The sequence below is a fragment of the Lutjanus erythropterus genome, chromosome 3 (assembly GCF_056507025.1).
Source record: "Lutjanus erythropterus isolate fLutEry1 chromosome 3, fLutEry1.hap2, whole genome shotgun sequence".
Classification (NCBI taxonomy): domain Eukaryota; kingdom Metazoa; phylum Chordata; class Actinopteri; order Lutjaniformes; family Lutjanidae; genus Lutjanus; species Lutjanus erythropterus.
The window spans coordinates 25,289,825-25,303,080 of record NC_139319.1 but is presented as its reverse complement, the minus strand read 5'-3'; the positions used below and the strand labels follow the sequence as shown (position 1 = coordinate 25,303,080).

At 39.1% G+C, this 13,256-nt stretch overlaps 1 protein-coding gene across 2 annotated transcripts in view; it reads right to left on the bottom strand.

Moving 5' to 3' along the window:
- The window catches only part of rab11fip4b (RAB11 family interacting protein 4 (class II) b), a 78,814-nt gene that overhangs the window by 54,954 nt on the left and 10,604 nt on the right, over positions 1-13,256 (bottom strand). The window lies entirely within an intron of this gene.

The following is a 13,256-nucleotide window of genomic DNA, read 5'->3' as shown; positions in this document are numbered from 1 at the left end:
AAGAACATACTTGCCTTACAGGATTTATTAGCTTACCTGTACAGAAGCACACGGAAATAAATTAAGATACATGCAAGCATATGTGTGTGTGTGTGAGTGTGTGTGAGTGGGTGTAAAAGCTCATGCTTCATGCTCTCCACACAGATGCTCCTGGCAGGAGGTGACCTCTGTCCACTAACAGACGGTCTAGACTTGTGGCAACACATACACAACTTACACACACACACACACTCACAGAGGTAGAAAGAGAGTCAAAGCTTGCTCAAAGTCAGAGTAAGGTCATGTAAACTTAACTAGAGGAACAGCAGAGATAACAACCATGAAACCACCTTCTTCAGCTTCCTCTTTGGCTCCACACCATCATCGCAGCTCTCCTCCTAATGCTAATTCATCTCACAACACCGCCTCGAGCCCGAAATGTAACATCATGTAATATTCTCATATCAGCGATGCTATAAAAAGATTTTAAGCACCTTTAGTGGAGTTTATAACTTGTTAAATATTGCAACTCTGTTTTGAATAACAGAAAAGAAACAGCCTTGGGACACACACACACACACACATTACATCAAGATGGTGAGATTGTGTGGGGTAATCAAACGCCAGTGAAAGGCATCATTTGTCAGAGAGCTGAAACAGAATTACTTGCATCTGTTTCTGTGTGAACTGATGCTCTGCAAAGACATGAGGAGGATAAAGGGAGAGAATGAGAAAAGTGGAAAGAAACATAAAGTGTAAGAATATTACCATGCAAAAAATAACAAGATTGAGAAGGACTGTTAGTGTACAGTACATACTGTATGTGCAACATTTAACAGGAATTGGACAGCGTAACAGAAATGAGTGAGAGCCAGCTGTAACTAAGATTTATAGCCATTGCTTGTAAGTGAGATCATGGGAGAAAGGCAATTCGTATGTGCATGTGTGTGCAAGTGTGAGAGAGAGAGAAGGACGGAGGGTCTCAGGGTGAACGAGTGATGTTTCTGTTCATTAGCAGTCCTCCCTTATAGCCACAGAGTTACAGGATAATCATGTCTGCTTGGTGGCAGTGTGTCCTTGACTGTCATTGGTGGGACTCTGCTGGGCCTTGTCTCTATTCCAGACTGTGTGTGTATGTTTGTGTGTGTCTGTCTGTTGGTATGTGTATGAGAGTCTTTCAAAACTTTAATTAACCAACTAAGCCAAACATATCGGTGCCAAAAACTGTGAGGCAGCACTGCTTGTGCTCTTTCAAATCAACAAACTGTAATTCCCTCCCTGTCTTATCAGCCTATTGTGTGTGCATCCTCCAATTCTCTGAGAATCTGATGTAAAACTGAGACAATAGTAACAGCAATGAGCATACAGTATTCTGCATTAAGTCATTTTAATCATATTTTTTGGTAACTGACAAGGAAAATGAGGATAGAAAAGGGGAAAAAACATAACAATGGTCCTTAAACAGATTCAGTGTTGCAGCTGCATGCACTGTGACCCATTTTTACCAGGATGCCTCACTGCATTTCTTTATTGATCCCTCTCTGCCTGAACAGACTTAGAATGATTTTGCAACTCCACAATATTGGGTTGACTGGCTGCTTTTCTCGAGGGTATTCTGCAAACTTCTGCAGCGCTGTGATCGAAGGGTGAAAAATCGAGCATATTTTCCACACAGCTGCATTACAGTTTTTTTCATGCAACCGCATGGGTTTTTCCAAAATTCTGGATATGCAGACTTACTCTTTGTTTCAGGAGCCAATTGAGTGTGGAGAGACAAAGATATAATCTGCATCAGATAACTTTAAATAATTCACAACTCAAAGGCAGCTTTGAAGAATGGACTGTATTATTACGAGAAGTAATGAGGCCCAGGGTGATTTTTTCACTGAAACCACAGGCTGCCTGCAAATGAAATCTAAACCTTCCTTTTAAAGGAGAAATATGTAATAGATTTATTATACTATACCATGAAATTACCATGATGTGTCACTAGACACTAGGGAAACATGATAACTTGAAACATGCATTGAAATATCTCCTTGAAATTTCCATTCTTCTGTGGAAGGTTTTGGCCATACTGCCTGTTTCCCTTTTATTTACTTTAAAGGAAGTTTAAATTAATACAGAACTATGACAAATGTTCACCAAATGAGTAAGTATCTATTAATGATGTCTTATGGCTCATAAACAATCTTTTAGAAGGAGTAAATGTTTATAACGGTTAAAATGAGCAATATGTTAATAGAGCCTGGAAAGTAGTAAAGTTGGCAGTAGGACTGGGCAACAGGAAGAATATATCAGTTGTCTTTATTGAGGGGAAATTTTTTTAAGCAATTTTTCTCATTTTATTTTGCTAATTCAGTGGTCTGCAGAGTGACAGCTGCTGCTCAGCAATGCACTTTTTTGACCAAACCAGAGTTGTTTATTGTTGAAACAGGCAAGACAGTTCTGGTGAGTTTTATTTTGTTTTCTGTCGAGTTTATAAGTGTTTTTTTTTTTACGAAGAGTTAACAAACCAATTATAAGCGTTTCTCAGTTCAGTACCTGTCACAAGAACAAAAAATACAGTAAAAAATCTTGATAAATAACAGAATTAAAGTGCAGTGTTAAACTTAATTGCAGACTTCTAAGATCATAAGTTCATAAGTTTACATAATTTAATGCTTTTTTTCAGTATGTGCAGACACCATATTTATTTTTTTTGAGTAGCCACAATTCAAAACCACACACGCTTGCCTCTGACTCGTCCTGACCATATCATTCGTTCCTGTTTCCATACGAACAAAGAAAGGCCAGTGACTGATTTAGAAGTGAGGCCTGATGAGTGTCACCTTCACTAATAGGCTCTGTCACTCAACCACAGGCCAAATGGCTCATACATTAATAAATTAGATAAAGGTCCTGCTCAATTTATCTGACTCTGCTATTCTTTATCTTTGTCCACTCTTATCTTTTGTTTGTTTTCTGTTTTTTTGCTCTGTTTCCATTTTATCTTCCCTCAGACTTTCCTTCTTTGTCTGCATTCCTCCCACTGCTCTTATCTCTTTCCAAACTCTCATTCCCTCACATCCATCCGTCCACACTTGACCCAACACATCCCATCTATCTTCCCCTTTATCACTATTTCCTCGACCCCCAACTTCCTTGTCTTTCTCCCCCTTCATTCTTTCCTTGTGTCATTGTTTTTCCTCCGACTGTCATCACTACCCCGCCATTTTCTCCTCTCTTGCTCAGAGAGAGAAAAACGGAGCTCACAAAGTCAGTATGCACACGCACACTTGCTCTCTGTAACCTTCTTTAGATGTGTTCAAAGTCAATATACTATCAATATAACAAACAAACGCAATGAATACTAATTGATTTTTGCTTTAGGCTGTGTGTGCTACAGCTAGTTAATCCACATGCTACACTACTCCTCCAAACAAAGGCAGAGATGTTACAGTACTGTATTGATTTTACCATAAAATGCTGCAGTCTACTGAAGCATGTACACTATATGTTGCTGTAGCAAAAAATTTATGTATTTCCCTATTAAAAATGTCATACTGGCCTCAGTGCGTCTTTTTCTATATCACTATTACATCACATCCTCTTATACAACATGGTGCTGTGCTGAACCTTGCAGAGATGGTCAAAAATAAGGGTCAGGTCATGCAGGTAAAAGAAGTTCATATAACATGTTACAATAAACAGTTGTGGCTATTTGTCAGGTGTGTATTTCCATGAAAGCTGTGGAGAGGAGGAGGTTTCCAAAGCCATTCAAACCCTCGACAAGCAGCACTGACCAACCAACTGTCCCTTGACAAGCAAGACTAGTGGAGGTAGTAGCAGAAAAAACTTCAGTTTTTAATACTAAACCACATGCATGTGGCCTGTGAAGGATCTGTATGATTTACAGATCACACTAAGAACAAGTGACTGACTAGTTTTATAAAAAGATTAACCTTCAGGTCACCACACAGGACTTATTAAAAATGAAATATTACACTACAGAGTGGACAAACTATTAAACCAAACTCCATTCTAAAAGCAGGTGTTTTATTATAGTATTTACATTAAATCATTAAAGTCTGTAAGTTGGTTCAGGTCCAGCGTGTCATCAGGCCACATTTCAGGTCCCCCCAAAAACTTCTGAGTGCAGAAACTGTTGACTGGTCCAAGTCCACAATTTAGTACTACATACTCCTCAGTTTTTTCACGTGTTCTCAGCAACTACTTTCTAACATGTACAATGTGTTTAGAAGAAAATCTAAGGTATTTCCTTTACACAGACTTCAACTACCCTGTGAAGAAGTGTTTGCACAGGTATCGACTAGCCAGCTCCAACAATTTATCATTTTCATCCTCTCTGTGGCCTGATGCTACAGATCTCTTCTTTTACTGTAATTCACTCTTTGAGGAAGTAAAGAAAATCATTAACTGAGGTTTATTTTATTGTTTGATATGCAAAATGTGTTGCGGCAGCTTTTAGACATGATGCACTGGGCTTTTTAAATTTGACACTGACAATATTAAAGCGCTTGTTTTCACCTAACAGGGGTTGTGGTCATTCTGACAGAAGGAGAAGTATCATATGCCTGGTCTGGCTACTGGGGTTCAAACATTACATGTCATACTGTGTTCTACACCTAAATGCAACCATTATGTTTAAATCTGCCTGACATATGAACTGTTATTTCCCTACATCCTCAGAGATATTTTAAAGCTGTGTACTTGTAAACTCCGTATTTTGAAAATGATATGTAATATTCACTGTAGAAAATTCAATAAAAGATGTAGCATTGTCTTTATTTCTTCATACTTCAACTCCAGGATATCATGACGGCGGTCACAAATGAAATTTCCAAACAACATTAACCACGGCAGCTGATAAAGGTCTGGGTCATTAGCACACATCACAGAAAAGGCTCACACTGCCAGCACTGTCCTCTGATCACAAGAAAATGGTAAATCTAACAGACAGCTTGTCATAATGTGCCATCACATCACATCACACCAGATGGCTCACAATGTGGCATCACATGTCTCGAGGTTTCCATGGCTGTCAGTGGGCCTATCAGTCAGCTCTGAGGCTGTTAATGTGGCCAGAAAGCTCACATGTTGGTTTTGGAGTGTCTAAACGTCACACATGCAAGCCAGTCACATTAATGCTGCTCCACATGTGTGCCACATAAAACATACACAGAAATACAAGGACCCAAAACATGTTAACTTCTACAAATCATACAGACAGTGTTTCTTTCATCTGCCACAAAGATCTGACATGAGTGCAGGGCTCAACAAAAAGGCTTGCCCACTTGCCCAGGACAAGTAAAATGCCATGCTGAGCAAGAAAATCTGGCAACTGACTTGCCCAACCAGGCAAGTCAAAAAAAAGAATCAAACTATTAAACTATTTTAATAATCAATATATTTTTAAAGTAACTTGTCAAGCATAATGGTAGAAAAAGCTCTCAAATATGGAGACTTCAATCTTTTCTTTGCTTACTATCATATTAAACTGTCTTGTTTTTCAACTGACAAAACATGACATCTAAAGACGTCACCTTAGGCATTGAAAAACTGGTATGAGACATTTTTAAAGACATTGCAGCCCTAGATTAAACATGACAAATAACTTCAGGTATTGTTGTCATTTGATTACCACTAATAAATAAAACAATTTGTACAGGGGCAAGTAAAAACTGACTGCGGGCAAGAAGATTTCTGACCCACTTCAACAGAAAAAAAGCATTAATGTTGAACCCTGCAGTGGATTACATTAAAGCATAGTGGAAATGTTAAGTCATGTTAATCAGTCCAGCAGTTCACCTCAGCTCATTTCAGTTCCAACAACCAAACAGAAGAAAAAAAAAAAACATACTGTCACTGTCCTCCAGCGCTGGTGGCTCAAACATGTCTGGACATGTCCAATAAAGTTGCTAGACAGTGTTTCACGTTGTTTTCAGGTCGTAGCGGTGTTTGACACTGAGACAGCAGAGCAGACGCACCCGCAGTATTTGATTTGAGACCTAATTTATATACTTTTATTTTAATCATTCAAATTTGGCTGGGTGGTTAATAACACGTTTCTTTCGTGTGACAAACTGGACACACATTCATCGTATCTTTACATGATCTTTAAGGTTTGGGCACCACAAAGTCTTGATGAAGGTAAGGGAAACACCATACTCTTAGTTAAAAGAAACAGACTTTAACTGTCGGTACTGTAGGAAACAGAATTCAATAAGTGGTCTCTCATGTCAAACTCTCACACTTTGCAAGCCTAACCGCCAGCTGTAAACGCCTCCCTGTGAGGTTTTGAGGTGCCGTAACAACATCATACTTTTGTTTTTGCCTCACAGAGACAACCATCACAATTGGAAAGGCCACAAGAGCTCATTATCTGGTAAACAAATAATAAATGCTGTTGTTCTTCTTTAGTAAGGACACATTTAAAGTAGAAAACACAAACAGTTCTGATGTGGCATGAAATGATACTGCAGACAGCGTACCAACATTTAGCCCTAAAGGGATGCAGCTGTTAGATATTCAGTGTGGTTTTTGGTATCGATTAATCCTGCATGAAATAACACTGTGATATCAACCATGAGACATTTGCATCTTTACACTGCTTAGTGAGAAGGATGATACTACCTCATCTATACTGTATGAAGAAAGACATGAAAACACTGTCAACAAACTGACCTTTAGACAAACTTCCACTCCCTCACAGAACCACTTCACTAACATACAGCCGATGCACAGCTCTGAGGAAGGCTTATTGATAGTTATTATGAGGAAGTGACAGGGATGTTTCCCCTGCCACAGAGCCTGCAGTGCTGCTCGGCTGGCTGATTTTCCCATCGCGCTCACAAACAATGGTAAACAAACATGCCCTTTGTACTCTCACTCTCTGTTTCTTGCAAGTTCCCCTTTTCATCCCCTTTTTGTTTTTCTTTGTTTCAACTTTTCCCTGTTATTATTCTCTCCTGACGTTCTCATCTCAACACTCTCCTCTCTTGCCTCACTTCCCCCCCCCCATCTCACTTCTTTAATCAGACCATGAAATGACTGCAGAGGCTGGCAGAGCAATCTCCTCCTCACTGTTCATCTGAAGTGTTAATGTGGAAGGAGGGAGAGGAGGAGAAGAAGGATGATGGAAGTGAGGAAAAGAAGAAGAAACTGAAGGAAGGGAGAGGAAGATGTAGACAAGCAAGAAGAAAGGAAAGAAAGGAAGCAATGAATGAAAGAGATTTCAAGAGAAAGATGAGAGAGTACAAGGAAATTAGAAAGGGGCGCAGGAGGGTGCAGAGGAGTGATGATAATAAATAAAAGCAGGAGATGTGCTTTAAACAACAGCACAGCACATATGAGGACGGAAGACAAATATAGACATAAAAAATAAAGACGGGGACGACAAGATGCGCTTACGTCTGACCTGCAAACCCCACTTCTGCAGCCATAATACACAAACAAAACAGTCTCTGGCGATGACCCAGGGAGGACGTGAGTTCAGTGAGATCACCGCGATCAAATGAAACAAGGAGGAGATGAAGAACACACACAAGGAAAGCACAGACAAGTTTTGACAGGAAAGCAGATTATATGCAGAGAGCTCAGATGATTCCTCTGACCTGTTGGAAACCCTGAGGAGAAAAATTAACATCTCCCCATGCAAGGACAAATGAGGTGTAAATTATTGATTATTTCTCGCAGCAGCTAAGTCAGTAAATCTGGGCCACCATACAGTTTTCATATATTTTCAGGATCAGATTCTATGAGGTTCCCTGCCGGTTAAGGACTGATATATGTAAGAACTGAGGCTTACAATTACCCTGCACTGAATGTGAGAGGATTAGACATATACTGCAGTTCCAAAACGTTGTTAAAAATACATTAGAACAACCTGAAATGGTCGTATTCATATCATTTCAATTTGGTGCCTGAATATCAGATTTAATTTCCCACTTTGGGATGAATCTGTGTTCTTTCTCAGTGGGAGTCTGCTGAGTCAAGTAACTCTAGAGACATTAATTAAATTTAATTGACCTGAGCATGTAAGAGAAATTAGTATAAGCAGGTTAGAATTAGCAGGTACAGAATAATTATATACTACAATTAACACTGCAGATTAAATGTGTAAGTCCTTTTTGGTTAAGTGTTTGTTTCCAGGTGATTAGGAGTGACAGCACAACATTAAACAGGCTGGGTAATTTAAAGCTGCACTAATCAATGATTTTATTTTAATAATGGGTCAAATGTTTGGAATTTGGAATTCCTCAGTTGTGGTCACAAACCCACAGTTCTCTCTTTTGAGAATTTTAGGATCTTTCAGTCCATTGTTTTGGCAGCCTAATTACTATTTTCACTCACTCACAGCATGCATCCACCTCACTTCAAGATGCAGGCCACAGCTGTTTTCAGCAAAAACACTGTGGTGCCCACAGCACACCACCTGGCCATCACCAAACAGCAAACACACAAAGTGTTTAAAACAATAAGATCTCCATTTATTGTATATTCGATAGTATCAAAAGTACCAAAAAGCTAAGTGGTCATTCAAGACCTCAGTTCAGTCTTTATTGTCCTACCTGAAATTTGACTTGCAGCGAAACCAGACAGTGTTCAGTGACTTTTTCTGCACCAGCACTGTGTGCAGGTTGTTGTTCATTTAAGTTTACACCGTGGCTGAATGCTTACGGACCACAGAGAGCAAGCTGGCCAAACAACAAGCATAGGACGAGAGCCAGAGTAGCGAAGAGACAGGTGGACCCACACACTTTACCTTCAACCCGGCAGCCAAACACTCAGTTTGTTGTTTCATGTATTCATGAAGAGCCAAGCCCTGGAAGCCCTCAGCACGAGTGTTGGCCAAGTACTTTTAAGTTTCCCATGGTTTGGTTGCCGTGACATATAGATGGTGACATACAGTACCAGTTAAAAAGTTTGGACCTTCTCATTCAATGTTTTTTCTTTAACGCTGAAGACCTCAAAATTAGGAAATTGCATACATAGAATTATGCAGTTAACAAAAAATACAAAACAAACAAGTTTTATATTTTAGATTCCTAAAAAGCAAAATGCTCCTGCACAGTGCAAAGGACAGTGTGCAGGAGTCTTTTTTGCTTTTTAATTGTTGACCCATAGTCTCCTCCTACGCATCTGTGTGCCAAAGTTTTTGCTTTTTTGGATTCTTCAAAGCAGCCACCTTTTGCTTTTTTGACTGCTTTGCTTTTTATAAAAACTTTTGACTAGTACTGTAGGTCATACAGTCAGCTGCTGTAACTGTCATTCAGGATGTCTGACTTGATTTAAAGCTATAATATGTAACATTTTTGCCTCAAAATGTCTAAAAACACTAGACATGTCACATACTGTATGAATGTACGCTTACATTGTTTCCAACAAAGTAACATTCAGGTTATGTAGGTAGTGTTTCCTACTAGCCACTAGTTGCTATAACCTTTGTGGAAAATATGGGATATATCAGATACATCAGAAAGTAAAGAAGGTAGTCCACGAACGTGACTAAACATAATGTAAATAAAAGTCCAATATTACCTCATTCTGCCTGAGACATGGTTCTTTAATGACGAGGATAACAACTCCCATAATCCCCTGCTACTTCACATCATCAAAGTATGTCTTTTGTAATTGTTTGAATGTGAGATCAGCAGAACTTACATATTGTGTGTTTATGTTTCTGCTGTCCTCCAATGGCTGTTTTTTATTTTGGAGATGAGCATCTGGGCCACGACATTCCCACATACATAAGCGGTGCACTCAGACACACAATGTATGCAGCTGCTTACTGCACCAGTTTAATCTGTCTTCGCTCCATGCCAAAATTCATTTCAGCACCTGCTTTGGCCGTGCTGAGTCTTTCCCCTGTACTTCCTCATATTTGTGTGTGTGTGTGTGTGTGTGTTTGTGTGTGTGTGTGTGTGTGTGTGTGTGTGTGTGGGTGTGTGTTTGTGTGTGTGTGTGTGTGTGTGTCCAAGCAGCAGAAGAGAGCAAGCTAATAAATCCTCTCCTACAATGTCTCCACGCAATAATGAGACACTTCTCACCTTTCATCTCTCTCTTCTTTCACACACACACACAGACACACACACACAGACACACACACACACACACACAGACACACATGTACCTCTGCAGAGCTACCCCGGAGAGCTCTGGGCATTCCTCTCTCTCCCTGCTATGGCAACACAACTTTACTCTGGAACATTTTTCACACAATTGGACACCTCAGGACTCAAATAACTGAGCCGCCATGGATCATAAATATAATTTTAAGAAATATGCAACACAGAAGCCTCTCTAATGTGAAAATGAGATAAGGAGACATTTACAAAAGATCTCCAGCAGACTGAGGAGATGTTAATAAAGTAGTTGCCATCAGTGAGGAGGTTAAATAGCCGTTATTAGTTTCACATTATCTCAATCCACCACAAGAGGAAAACTACTTACTGCAGGAAAATGAGATAAGCTCTGCAGAGACCAAGATTGATAGATGGAACAGGGGAAGAACCTGCAGATTACACTCTGTGCGTCTGTACTGGAAATGAACACTGTATCATCGACTGCTCTAAATGCAGTGGTTGCTTTCTCTCATGCAGCAGTGAAGATCTTAAGAGTATTTCACTTGAGGGAAACATTAAATAAAACATAAAAACAAGGTGAAAAGAAGAGACCCTTTACGCGGAACGCAGTAGTTCTATTGCAACAGAAGAGCTCTTCACCACATTTACTGTAACAGTGTCTGTAAATGACCTTCTATGCTGCTGCTCAGCAGGATAAACTTGATCTCACAACAGATCAATTATGTATACAGACCAGCCAAGTTTTCTCACACCAACAGCAGCACTAACATCACTTCAAACAGCACTTAGAGTAAACAGGGTCAAGTGTATCAAAAGTATCTATGTGCTATATATACAAGATTAACTTAGCTATCTAATCTTTTCCATTTTCGACATCTTGAACCTTATCCTCAGTGCATGCGACAGCATCCTATATATACATATATGTATGTGTGTGTATTTTTATGTTGTGTTTGCATGTTTTGTAGTGAGCCCATTACCTAAGAATTTTTTCTCTCACTTCTCTCACTGAAAACAAAGAGAAACAGGCAACAGCAAAAAAACAAAACAAAAAACAAAACAAACACAGCAAATGTTTCCTTATTTTGCCCCTTGAATGTGACCATTTTATATTGTATTTATTTAGAATGTATTTTATCTGCCAGTGGACTACCACAATAACAGCAGGCATAATACAATGTTAATTCCACTACAGAATTTAAGTACCTGATGCTCTCTGCAGTTAGATGTGCGTGTGTATTGGTATCTGCATCAGCAATCAGCCAAGTTGAGTTGGAAAATATCAGCAGAGCAGCAAAAATCCAGTATTGTGTGTCTCTACGTGGAATTTATTGTCATATCATCCTAATGTATTGTCAGTCAATGGAAAGTCATAACAAAAGATTATTTGTTTTAATAAGTAGTTTTTCATTTAAAATGTCTTTTTAACAGCTGAAGGCAGTTGTGGCGAGAAAGATATTGCATCATTCATCTTCAGTATGTCTCTACAGTGCAATAGTACAGCAACATTCATATTTTCAGTCTGGCTGATTTTTATTTTTTCCATTCCTGCCATGGCTAGACATTTCCAAGGTTAGAACACAATGCATTTTTATTCAAACAGATAACTAAACCCATACTTGCAACTGAATATCACACCTACCTGCAACAGTAATCTTGGATAAAAGCAGACGCCTCTTCTTCTGGAGTATAAGATGGTATGACTGCTACCAGAAAATCATTTATAACTCACGTTTAACAGGGAAGTAAACAAATGAGACAGCATTTCTAGAAAAGAGAAGTGTTTGGTTTTGCCCATCAAAGACGCAGCAGGTAGCGGCCGTATTGCATTTCACCACGTGTGAATATTTTAAGAGCACTTCTCCTTTGGTATAATGAAATGTTATACTGAACCAGCGTCAGTGAGAGGAATCTTGACTTCCCTAAACCAGTGGAGTCGAGTTAAAAAGCAAATGTAAAGGTAGAATGTCAATGTTGCACAGGATACTCTGCAACAGCTACTTCTCAACCATGAAGTTGAGCTGATGTTTATTTGACTTAGTTGCTATGCAAAGTACCCATGTTATTAATGCTGAAGGGAGCGGTACTGCACAAAGTTTCAAATTTCCCAAGAGATATCTAGAGGACTTCATGAAATATGTGACATGTAACACCCAGGGATCTTTCCTCTCAGACTGTGATGTAACGAGCCAATTACATCAGCGTACCCGGACGTCAGAGTTGAACGAAACACACGAGGCAATTCTGTGTGGCAATAAGACCAAATTACAACATCTATAAAAAACTTTCCATCTGAACAACCTAAATTGGAAAATCAATGTAATTTTGTGAAACTCTTACATTAAACAATAAAATTAGGAAATCACTATATTTATTTATTTTATCCTTTAACCAAGGGCTCTTAAAAGTCTAAATAATGAATTCAGAGGCACAAAAAGCACCAGCAGGTTATAAATAATATACCCAATCCAACAGATCATCAGGGATGTTTGTACTGCTAACATACAAATAAGGAAGGATGCTGTACGTCTGCTGTGTTTCTGGTGCATATTTGCACATCTGTGGCTGAACACTACCACCAAGTGGACAAAGTAGGGAAGTACAAGCTACACCTACGTTGAATTTACTACAGCATTGTTGCTATTGTCATTGTAACTCTAAACATGGCTGTTTATGTATTTTTGTAAAAGTTATCAAACTGCCAACAAGGCACAGTAACTGATATGACATACTGAAGCTGAACATTTTAATAGCACATTTTCTTCTATTGAGTGAAAACTATAGTTTACTTCACATAAGATCTACCTGGGCCTGTTAGGCCTCGGCAATACAACAATAGTGATATGTATCAGGCACTTCATCGATAGTAATAAGACAATTGTTCAATAAAATGCTCAATAGTTTCACTTAGAAGCAAACCACCATGAAAGCACATAACATATATGCCCTGGTCCAGAAACATATCCGTTGATAATGGAGCATACCACACCAACACACACACCAACAGCCAATCATTTAAGTGTGTTCTTCAGCTGCACCATCAACATGTGAGAAAGAAACGAAAATAGCTTGGTGTGAGAAAATGACTGCAGACGGTGAGAAAAAAAAAAGGTTTCTAACTAAGGACAGGTCAGCTCATCAGTATGGCAGAGGGTGGAGGGCCAGGGTTAAGTCTGTCAAGTCTATTAC